Genomic DNA, 11,986 nt, shown 5'->3' on the forward strand with positions numbered 1-11,986 from the left:
GCTCAGTCTCAAGTTTTCACCTGACACCTTCAGCCACAAGCACATGGTTAGGGACAGCTTGGTTTAGCCGCTTAGGCCATGATTTTATTCCTTTAGGCCCTCCTATCCACTGATGCTCAAAGCCTTGGGATCCTTTTTATTTACCCTTGCCTTTTGGTTTTAAGGGTTATTGGCGTTTTGCTCTTGCCTTTTGGTTTTAAGAACTTTTGGCTTTTTCTGCTTGCTTTTTCTTTTTCTTTTTTTTTTTGCCATTTTTTCTGCAAGCTTTGTATTCACTGCTTTTTCTTGCTTCAAGAATCATTTTTATGATTTTTCAGATTATCAAATAACATGTCTCCTTGTCATCATTCTTTCAAGAGCCAGCATATTTAACATTCTTAAACAACAACTTCAAAAGACATATGCACTGTTCAAGCATTCATTCAGAAAACAAAAAGTATTGTCACCACATCAATATAATTAAACTAAGTTCAAGGATAAATTCGAAACTCATGTACTTCTTGTTCTTTTGAATTAAAAACATTTTTCATTTAAGAGAGGTGATGGATTCATATTCACTACTTTAAGACAAAGTTACTAAATACTAATGATCATGTAATAAGACACAAACATGGATAAGCATTTAACATAAGAAAACGAAAAATAGAAAATTTAAGAACAAGGAATGAGTCCACCTTAGTGATGGTGGCGTTTTCTCCTTGAGGAACCAATGATGTCCTTGAGCTCTTCTATGTCTCTTCCTTGTCTTTGTTGTTCCTCCCTCATTGCTTTTTGATCTTCTCTAATTTCATGAAGGATGATGGAGTGCTCTTGAAATTCCACCCTTAATTGTCCCATGTTGGAACTTAATTCTCCTAGGGAGGTGTTGATTTGCTCCCAAAAATTCCGTGGAGGAAAGTGCATCCCTTGAGGTATCTCAGGGATTTCTTGATGGTGAGCTTCCTCATGCGTTTCTCCTAGGAAAGTGCTCTTGTTTGCTCCATCCTTTTCTTAGTGATGGGCTTCTCTTCCTCAATGGGAATGTCTCCTTCTATGAAAGCTCCAGCTAAGTAACATATATGGCAAATAAGATGAGGGAAAGCTAGCCTTGCCAAGGGGGAGGGCTTTTCGGCTATTTTGTAGAGTTCAAGGGAGATGACTTCATGAACTTCTACTTCCTCACCAATCATGATGCTATGAATCATGATGGCCCGATCCACAGTAACTTCAGATCGGATCCTAGTGGGGATGATGGAGCGTTGGATGAACTCCAACCATCCTCTAGCCACAGGCTTGAGGTCCAGTCTTCTAAGTTGAACCGGTTTACCTTTTGAGTCAATCTTCCATTGAGCTCCTTCCACACATATGTCCGTGAGGACTTGGTCTAACCTTTGATCAAAATTGACCCTTCTAATGTAGGGGCGTGCATCTCCTTGCATCATAGGCAAGTCAAACGCCAACCTCACATTTTCCGGACTAAAATCTAAGTATTTTCCCCGAACCATGGTGAGATAATTCTTTGGGTTTGGGTTCTTACTTTGATCATGGTTCTTAGTGATCCATGCATTGGCATAGAACTCTTGAACCATTAGGATGCCGACTTGTTGGATGGGTTTGTTAGAACTTTCCAACCTCTTCTTTGGATTTCTTGTCGGATCTCCGGATACTCATTTCTCTTGAGCTTGAAAGGGACGTCGAGGATCACCTTCTTCTTGGCCACAACATCATAGAAGTGGTCTTGATGAGCTTTGGAGATGAATCTTTCCATCTCCCATGACTCGGAGGTGGAAGCTTTTGTCTTCCCTTTCCCTTTTCTAGAGGATTCTCCGGTCTTGGGTGCCATCAATGGTAATGGAAAAACAAAAAGCTTATGCTTTTACCACATCAAACTAAGAATATTGCTCGCCCTCGAGCAAGAGAAGAAAGAATAGATGAAGAAGAAGAAAAAAATATGGAGGAGAGGAGGGAGAGGTGTATTCGGCCAAGAAGGGGAAAAGAGGGTTGTGTTGTGTGAAAATGAGGAAGAATGGAGGGCTTTATATAGGGAGGGGAGGGGGGTTTAGTTTCAGCCATATAGGGTGGGTTTGGGTGGGAAATTGATTTTGAATTTTGAAGGTAGGTGAAGTTTATGAGGTAGGTTTATGGGGAAGAGTGGATGGATGTGAGTGGCGAAGTGGGGATAACGGTGAGAGATTGAGGTGATTGGTGAAGAGTTTTGGGAAAGAGTGTTTATTGGGAAGAGAGAATGAACATTGAGAAGAGGGAAGAGAGTGAGTGGTGGTAGGTAGGGATCCCGTGGGGTCCACAGATGCTGAGTTGATCCTGTGGGGTCTACAGATCCTGAGGTGTCAAGGATTTGCATCCCTGCACCAATTAGGCATGTAAAATGCCTTTGCATGCAATTCTGGCATTTAAACGCCGAATTGATGCTTGTTCTGGGCGTTCAGCGCCCAGATGCAGCATGTTTCTGGCGTTGAACGCCAGTTTTATGCTTGTTTCTGGCGTTCAGCGCCAGCTTTCCTCAGTGTGCATTCCTGGCGTCTGAACGCCAGGATGCTGCTTGTTTTGGGCGTTCAACACCAGATCCATGCTCTGTTCTGGCGTTGAACGCCAGCCAGATGCTTCTTACTGGCGTTTAAACGCCAGTAAGCTCCTCCTCCAGGGTGTGCTATTTTTTTATGCTGTTCTTTTTTTTTCTTCAATTTTTTCAGTTATTTTTGTGACTCCACATGATCATGAACCTATGAAGACATATAACTAATAAAAAATATAATTAAATAAAAATTGGGTTGCCTCCCAACAAGCGCTTCTTTAATGTCAATAGCTTGACAGTGGGCTCTCATGGAGCCTCACAGATGTTCAGAGCATTATTGAGACTTCCCAACACCAAACTTAGAGTTTGGATATGGGAGTTCAACACCAAACTTAGAGTTTGGTTGTGGCCTCCCAACACCAAACTTAGAGTTTGACTGTGGGGGCTCTGGTTGACTCTATTTTGAGAGAAGCTTACTGTGCCTCTTTTCCATGTTTACAGAAGGATGTCCTTGAGTTTTAAACTCAAGGGAGTCCTCATTCAATTGAAGGACTAGTTCACCTCTGTTAACATCAATCACAGCTCTTGTTGTGGCTAGGACGGGTCTTCCAAGGATGATGGATTCATCCTCATCCTTCCCAGTATCTAGGATTATGAAATCAGCAGGGATGTAAAGGCCTTCAACCTTTACTAATATGTCCTCTACTTGTCCATAAGCCTGTTTTCTGGAATTGTCTGCCATCTCTAATGAGATTTTAGTAGCTTGTACCTCAAAGATTCCCAGTTTCTCCAATACAGAGAGTGGCATGAGGTTTATTCCTGACACAAGATCACATAGAGCCTTCTCAAAGGTCATGGTGCCGATGGTACAAGGTATTAGGAACTTTCCAGGATCCTATTTCTTCTGAGGCAATCTCAGTTGATCCAATGCATTTAGTTCATTGGTGAACAGGGGAGGTTCATCTCCCCAAGTCTCATTACCAAATAAATTGGCATTCAACTTCATGATTGCACCAAGGAACTTGGCAACTTGCTCTTCAATAACATCCTTATTCTCTTCAGAAGAAGAATACTAATCAGAGCTCATGAAGGGCGTAAGGAGGTTCAATGGAATCTCTATGGTCTCTAGATGAGACTCAGAGTCCTTTGGTTCCTCAGAGGGAAACTCCTTATTGATCACTGGACGTCCCAGGAGGTCTTCCTCCTTGGGATTCACGTCCTTCTCCTCTCTCGTAGGTTCGGCCATGATGGTCAATTCAATGGCCTTGCACTCTCCTTTTGGATTCTCTTCTGTATTGCTTGGGAGAGTACTAGGAGGGGTTTCAGTGATTCTTTTACTCAGCTGGCCCACTTGTGCCTCCAAATTTCTAATGGAGGACCTTATTTCATTCATGAAACTCACAGTGGCCTTAGATAGATCAGAGACTAAGTTTGCTAAATTAGAGGTATTTTGTTCAGAGTTCTCTGTCTGTTGCAGAGTGGCTGATGGAAAAGGCTTGATATTGATAAACCTGTTTCTTCCACCATTATTAAAGCCTTGTTGAGGCTTCTGTTGATCCTTCCATGAGAGATTTGGGTGATTTCTCCATGAGGGATTATAGGTGTTTCCATATGGTTCACCCATATAATTCACCTCTGCTATTGCAGGGTTTACAGGATCATAAGCTTCTTCTTCAGAAGATGCCTCTTGAGTACTGTTGGATGCAGCTTGCATTCCATTCAGACTCTGAGAAATCATATTGACTTGCTGAGTCAATATTTTATTCTGGGCCAATATGGCATTCAGAGTATCAATTTCAAGAACTCCCTTCTTCTGAGGCGTCCCATTACTCACAGAATTCCTCTTAGAAGTGTACATGAACTAGTTATTAGCAACCATGTCAATGAGTTCTTGAGCTTCTGCAGGCGTTTTCTTTAGGTGAATGGATCCACCTGCAGAAGTATCCAATGACATCTTAGCTAATTCAGACAGACCATCATAGAATATATCCAGGATGGTCCATTCTGAAAGCATGTCAGAAGGACACTTTTTGGTCTGTTGCTTGTATCTCTCCCAAGCTTCATAGAGGGGTTCACCTTCCTTCTGTCTGAAGGTTTGAACATCCACTCTAAGCTTACTCAGCTTTTGAGGAGGAAAGAACTTGGCTAAGAAAGCCGTGACCAGCTTATCCCAAGAGTTCAGGCTATCTTTGGGTTGAGAGTCCAACCACACTCTAGCTCTGTCTCTTACAGCAAATGGGAAAAGCATGAGCCTGTAGACTTCAGGATCTACTCTATTAGTCTTAACAGTATCAGAGATCTGCAAGAATTCAGTTAAGAACTGAAAAGGATCTTCAGATGGAAGTCCATGAAACTTGCAGTTTGGTTGCATCAGAGAAACTAATTGAGGTTTCAGCTCAAAATTGTTTGCTCCAATGGTGGGGATGGAGATGCTTCTTCCATGTAAATTGGAATTAGGTGCAGTAAAGTCACCAAGCATCCTCCTTGCATTATTATTATTTTCGGCTGCCATCTCCTCTTCCTGTTCGAAAATTTCTGTAAGGTTATCTCTGGATTGTTGTATTTTAGCTTCTCTTAGTTTCCTCTTCAGAGACCTTTTAGGTTCAGGGTCTGCTTCAACAAGAATGTTCTTGTCCTTGCTCCTGCTCATATGAAAAAGAGGGAACAGAAAAATAATAATAATAGGGATCCTTTTTACCCAGGTATAGAGGTTCCCCTGTGTGAGTAGAAGAAGAAAAGAATGTAATGTAAAGAAGGGAAGAAGAGAAAATTCAAACACAGATGGCAGAGGGGGTTCGAATTTGGGTGATATGAAGTGTTAGTATATGAATAAATAAATAGAAGGAGATGAGAGAGAAGGAGTTTCGAAAATTAAAAATTAAAATTTAAAGTTAAATTTTGAAAATAGTTTTTGAAAAAGATTAGTAATTTTCGAAAATTAGGAATGAAATAAAATTAAAATTAAAAATTGAAAACAATTAATTAATTAAAAAGAATTTTTGAAAAAGAGGGAGGTATTTTCGAAAATTAGAGAGGGTTACTTAGTTAGGTAGTTTTGAAAGAGATAAGAAACAAACAAAAAGTTAATTAGTTAGTTGAAACAAATTTTGAAAATCAATTTTTAAAAGATAAGAAGATAAGAAGTTAGAAAAGATATTTTAAAATCAATTTTTTTAAAAAAGATATGTTTTAAAAAGATATGATTAAAAAGATATGAAAAAAAAGATAAGATAAGAAGATATTTTTGAAAAGATATGATTGAAATTAGTTTTGAAAAAGATTTGATTTTTAAAATCACAATTAATGACTTGACCCACAAGAAATCACAAGATATGATTCTAGAACTTAAAGTTTGAATCTTTCTTAACAAGTAAGTAACAAACTTGAAATTTTTGAATCAAAACATTAATTGTTGATGATATTTTCGAAAATATGATGTAAAATTAAGAAAAATATTTTTGAAAAATATTTTTGAAATTTTCGAAAATAAATAAGAAAAATGAAAAAGATTTAATTTTTGAAAAAGATTTTGAAAAAGATAAGATTTTTAAATTGAAAATTTGATTTGACTCATAAGAAACAATTGAATTTTAAAAATTTTTGAAAAAGTCAATCCAAATTTTCGAAATTTATGAGAGAAAAAAGGAAAGATATTTTTTTTATTTTTGAATTTTTAATGATGAAAGAGAAAAACACAAAATTGACTCAATGCATGAAAATTTTGGATCAAAACATGTGATGAACGCAAGAATGCTATGAATGTCAAGATGAACACCAAGAACACTTTGAAGATCATGATGAACATCAAGAACATATTTTTGAAAATTTTTATATGCAAAGAAAACATGCAAGACACTAAACTTAAAAATTTTTCATGTATAGACACTATGAATGCAAGAATGCATATGAAAAACAAGAAAAGACACAAAACAAGAAAATATGAAGATCAAACAAGAAGACTAGCCAAGAACAACTTGAAGATCATGAAGAACACTATGAATGCATGAATTTTCGAAAAATGCATAAAAAATTTTAGAAAAAATGCAATTGATACCAAACTTAAAAATTGACTCAAGACTCAAACAAGAAACACAAAATATTTTTGATTTTTATGATTTTATGATTTTTTTTAGATTTTTCGAAAATTAATGTGAAAAAGAAAAATAAGGATTCCAAAATTTTTTAATATGAATTCCAAGAATCTTGTGCTCTTTAGTCTAAAGCTCCAATCTGAGGGTTAGACATGGCTTAATAGCCAGCCAAGCTTTAGAAGATACAAATTAAGCATACAACAGCTGAAACTTCATCCAAATTCATATACTTACAAGTGGAAGCCTCAGTCTAAAAGAATTAGACATGGCTTTACAGCCAGCCAGGCTTCTATATGCTTCATGAAACACTAGAATCCATTCTTAAAAATTTTGAATAATTTTCGAAAACAAAAGGAAAAATTTTTTTGAAATATTTTTGAAGAAATATTTTTGAAAATAAAACAAAAAGAAAATTACCTAATCTGAGCAACAAGATGAACCGTCAGTTGTCCAAACTCGAACAATCCCCAACAACGGCGCCAAAAACTTGGTATGCGAAATTGTTACTGACGTTGTAAAATTTGTTGTTCGTTCTCTCCCTGGTAATGGCGCCAATAACTGGTGCACAATACCATGGTCCAAACATAACTTCACAACTTCGCACAACTAACCAGCAAGTGCACTGGGTCGTCCAAGTAATAAAACCTTACGTGAGTAATGGTCGATCCCACGGAGATTGTCGGTATAAAGCAAGCTATGGTCACCTTGTAAATCTCAGTCAGGCAGATATCAAATAGTTATGGAGTTTTCGAAAATAAATAATAAATAAATAGAAAATAAAGATAGAAACACTTATGTAATTCATTGGTGGGAGTTTCAGATAAGCGTATAGAGATACTTTCGTTCTTCTGAACTTTTGCTTTCCTGCTGTCTTCATCCAATCAGTCCTACCCCTTTCCATGGTAAGCTTTCTGTAAGGGCATCATCATTGTCAATGGTTACATCCCATCCTCTTGTGAAAAAGGTCCAAATGCTCTGTGACAGCACGGCTAATCATCTGAGGTTCTCGGTCATACTGGAATAGGATTCACCCTCCTTTTGCGTCTGTCACTACGCCCAGCACTTGCGAGTTTGAAGTTCGTCACAGTCATTCAATCCCTGAATCCTACTCGGAATACCACAGACAAGGTTTAGACTTTCCGGACTCTCATGAATGCCACCATCAATCTAGCTTATACCACGAAGATTCTGATTAAGAGATCCAAGAGATATTCATTCAATCTAAGGTGGAACGGAAGTGGTTGTCAGGCACGCGTTCGTGGGGAATGATGATGATCGTCACGTTCATCACATTCATGTTGGAGTACGAATGAATATCTTAGAAGCGGAATAAGTTGAATTGAATAAAAAACAGTAGTACTTTGCATTAATTCATGAGGAACAGTAGAGCTCTACACCTTAATCTATGGAGTGTAGAAACTCTACTGTTAAAAATACATAAGTGAAAGGTTCAGGAATGGCCGAATGGCCAGCCCCCCAACGTGATCAATATGATCCGAAGATGAACTAAAAATCATAAGATGTCTAATACAATAGTAAAAAGTCCTATTTATACTAAACTAGTTACTAGGGTTTACAGAAGTAAGTAATTGATGCATAAATCCACTTCCGGGACCTACTTGGTGTGTGCCTGGGCTGAGCTTGAAGTTTACACGTACAGAGGCTTTCTTCTGGAGTTGAACGCCAAGTTGTAACATGTTTTTGGCGTTCAACTCTGGTTCGTGACGTGTTTCTGGCGTTTAACTCTAGACTACAGCGTAGAACTGGAGTTCAACGCCCTTTTGCGTCATCTAAACTCGGCCAAAGTATAGACTATTATATATTGATGGAAAGCCCTGGATGTCCACTTTCCAAATCAATTGGAAGCGCGCCAGTTTGAGTTCTGTAGCTTCAGAAAATCCACGTTGAGTGCAGGGAGGTTAGAATCCAACAGCATCAGGAGTCCTTCTTCTACCTCTGAATCTGATTTTTGCTCAAGTCCCTCAATTTCAGCCAGAAAATACCTGAAATTACAGAAAAATACACAAACTCATAGTAAAGTCCAGAAATGTGAATTTAACATAAAAACTAATGAAAACATCCCTAAAAGTAACCAGATTCTACTAAAAACATACTAAAAACAATGCCAAATAGCGTATAAATTATCCGCTCATCACCTAACTTTGGGGCAGATATGGCAAATTATATGCGTTGAGAAGCCCCGGATGTTAGCTTTCAAATGCAACTAAAACCGCATCGTTTGGACCTCTGTAGCTCAAGTTATGGTCATTTGAGTGCCAGGAGGTCAGGCTGGACAGGTTTAGCAGTTCCTTCAGTTTCCTGTATTCCTTCCATTTTTGCATGCTTCCTTTCCATCCTCTGAGCCATTCTTGCCCTGTAATCTCTAAAATCACTTAACACACATATCAAGGCATCTAATGGTAATAAGAGAGGATTAAACATAGGGAACTTAAGGCCAAAGAAGCATGTTTTCAATCAAAGCACATAATTAGGAAGGCAAATGTAAAACCATACAAATAGTATGAATAAGTGGGTAAAGAGTTGATAAAAACCACTCAATTGAGCACAAGATAAACCATGAAATAGTGGTTTATCAGAGGGCTTTGAGCGGCAAGCATTTAATTTCGGATTTTCTTTATCTACTTAGTGGTCTTGGCTATCATTTCAGGCCGTAACAAGCTTTTCTCCCCAGCTTCATACCAGCATATCGGAGATTGACACTTCTTCCCATATAGAGCCTCATACGGAGCCATCTCGATGCTCACATGGTAGCTGTAATTATATGCAAACTCCACTAGTGGCATATATTGATCCTGGCTCGCCGGCTTGTCCAAAATACAAGCCCTCAGCATATCCTCCGAGGTTTGGATTGTCCTCTCTGACTGACCATCAATTTGAGGATAATACGCAGTGCTCAATCTTAACTGAGTTCCAAATTCTCACTGGAAAGATCCCCAGAACCTTGAGGTGAAACGAGTATCTCTGTCGAATATAATGATGGTAGGCACGCCATGCAATCTCACAACATCTTTAATATAAAAATGTGCTAGCCCCTCCAATGTACAACTCGTCCGAATGGGTAGAAAGTGAGCCGGCATTGTCAGTCGATCCACAATTACCCAAACAGCGTCATATCCAGCTCGAGTTCTTGGTAAACACGATACAAAGTCCATTGCAATACTCTCCCATTTCCATTGCAAAATTTCTGAGGGTTGAAGGGTTCTTGATGGTTTCTGATGTTCAATTTTAACTTTCTGACAAGTTAAACACTTGCATACATGCAACGCTACGTCATTCTTCATTCCCGGCCACCAGAACATTGCTTTTAGATCGTGATACTTCTTAGTACTTTCCGGGTGAATATAGAATCCGCTTTTGTGCGCCTCCTTTAAGATATCCCGTCACAAGGTTCCAACATCCGGTACAATGATCCTACCGTTAAATCTCCATAATCCGTCTTTGTCCAATGATACTCTCTACTGCATTCCTTGCTCAATAGCCGGCAACACCTTCTGCAATTCTTTATCGTCTTGCTGAGCTTTTTCGATCTCGAACATAAAATCACTCAAAATTTGCAATTGACTTAGGCACAGAGTTCCGGATACTTCTTGGAAACCCAAGTTCGGGCTCTTGAATGCCTTTAGCAATCCCTCTTCTCAAAGCATCATCCAAGCAACAAACAATGATTTTCGGCTTAGGGCATCTTCCACAACATTTTCTTTTCCCGGGTGGTAGCTCAATTCGAAGTCATCATCCTTTAATAGCTCCATCCACCTCCTCTAACACTTATTCAGTTCTTTCTGATCAAAAAAGTACTTTAAGCTTTAGTGATCTGAGAAAACTTGAAACTTGACACCATAGAGATAATTTCTCCAAACCTTTAGGGCAAACACAATGGTAGCAAGCTCTAAATCATGAGTCGGGTAATTTATCTCGTGCGGCCTTAACTGCCGTGAGGCGTATGCCACGACATTACGGTGCTGCATCAGCACGCATCCCAAACACTTCAATGATGCGTCACAGTACACATCAAACGATTCATTTGGCTCAGGCAACACCAATACATGTGCAATGGTCAACTTCTGCTTCAATGCTTGAAAACTTTCCTCACATTCAGAAGTCCAAACAAATAGTGCATCTTTTCTAGTCAGCTTAGTCAAAGGCAAAGCGAGTTGCGAAAATATTTTGATGAACCTTCGGTAATAACCCGTCAAACCAAGAAAACTCCTAATCTCGGTCACAGAAGTTGGTCGCCCCCAATCCATTACCACCTCAACTTTAGCAGGATCCACAGCAATCCTTTGTTGACTTACCACATGACCAAGAAACTTCTCCTCAATTTTCCAAAATTTGCATTTAGATAACTTGGCATACAATTTTCTCTCCTTCAAGATTTGTAACACATTCCGCAAGTGATTGATGCCAGGGCATTTTGGCCAGTTTCACTGACCTTTTCTTTACTGTTTTTAAGGTAGTTTCATGCATTTTCTTAGAAAATAAGCTAGTTTTTGGTAGATATTCACTTACATCTTGATTCAAGCATACATTGTGCACTTTACATGATTTCATGAGAATTTTGCATGAATTATATGACAAATTAGAGGATGCATGTCTCATGATTTAGATTAGAACTTTGATGCACTTTATTGTTTGATTTCAGGACAAAGAAAGAAAGGAAGAACCACGTTAGCAGCCACGTTAGTCTAACTAACGTGACCACTAACGTGGAATGGGAGCTATCTTGCAACGTTAATGAGAAAAGTAATCGCCAATAACGCCCTTGAAGCCATCATAACCCACGTTAAGAGTCACGTTAACTAAGTTAACATGAACTCTAACGTGGAAGAAAGAAAATGGAGCCAACATTAGTGACACTTACCTTTGTCACTAACGTTGGACCAAGCTCATAAGTGGCCACGTTAAGAGCCACGTTAACTTAGTTAACGTGGACTCTAACGTTAAGAAGCAAAAGAGAAGCCAATGTTAGTAACATTCACCTTTGTCACTAATGTTGGCCAAGCCTCCATAAGCCACGTTAACTCCCACGTTAACTTAGTTAACGTGGAAGCTAACGTGGAGAGAGCAATTGATAGCCAACGTTAGTGACACTTACCTTTGTCACTAACGTTGGGGTGAACCACCAAGAGCCACCATGAGCAACATTAACTCCCACGTTAACTTAGTTAATGTGGAAGCTAACGTGGATAAAGAGATGATGAGCCAATGTTAGTGACACTCACCTTTGTCACTAACGTTGGAGATGGCTAGCATGACTACGTTAGAAGCCACGTTAACTTAGTTAACATGGACTCTAACGTGGGAAATAGGGGCACATTGGAACGTTAGTGACAAAGGTAAGTGTCACTAACGTTCTCGAAGGATT

The 11,986-nt window shown here is 38.9% G+C and overlaps 1 non-coding gene across 1 annotated transcript; it reads left to right on the forward strand.

Annotated features, from left to right (window-relative positions):
• The first annotated feature begins 4,520 nt into the window (after positions 1-4,520).
• Positions 4,521-4,628, forward strand: LOC112787210 (small nucleolar RNA R71). Its single transcript, XR_003194635.1, has one exon. It is a non-coding gene; the product is annotated as a small nucleolar RNA R71 (small nucleolar RNA).
• Positions 4,629-11,986: the final 7,358 nt, after the last annotated feature.

This window comes from Arachis hypogaea, chromosome 20 (genome assembly GCF_003086295.3).
Source record: "Arachis hypogaea cultivar Tifrunner chromosome 20, arahy.Tifrunner.gnm2.J5K5, whole genome shotgun sequence".
In the NCBI taxonomy this organism is placed as follows: domain Eukaryota; kingdom Viridiplantae; phylum Streptophyta; class Magnoliopsida; order Fabales; family Fabaceae; genus Arachis; species Arachis hypogaea.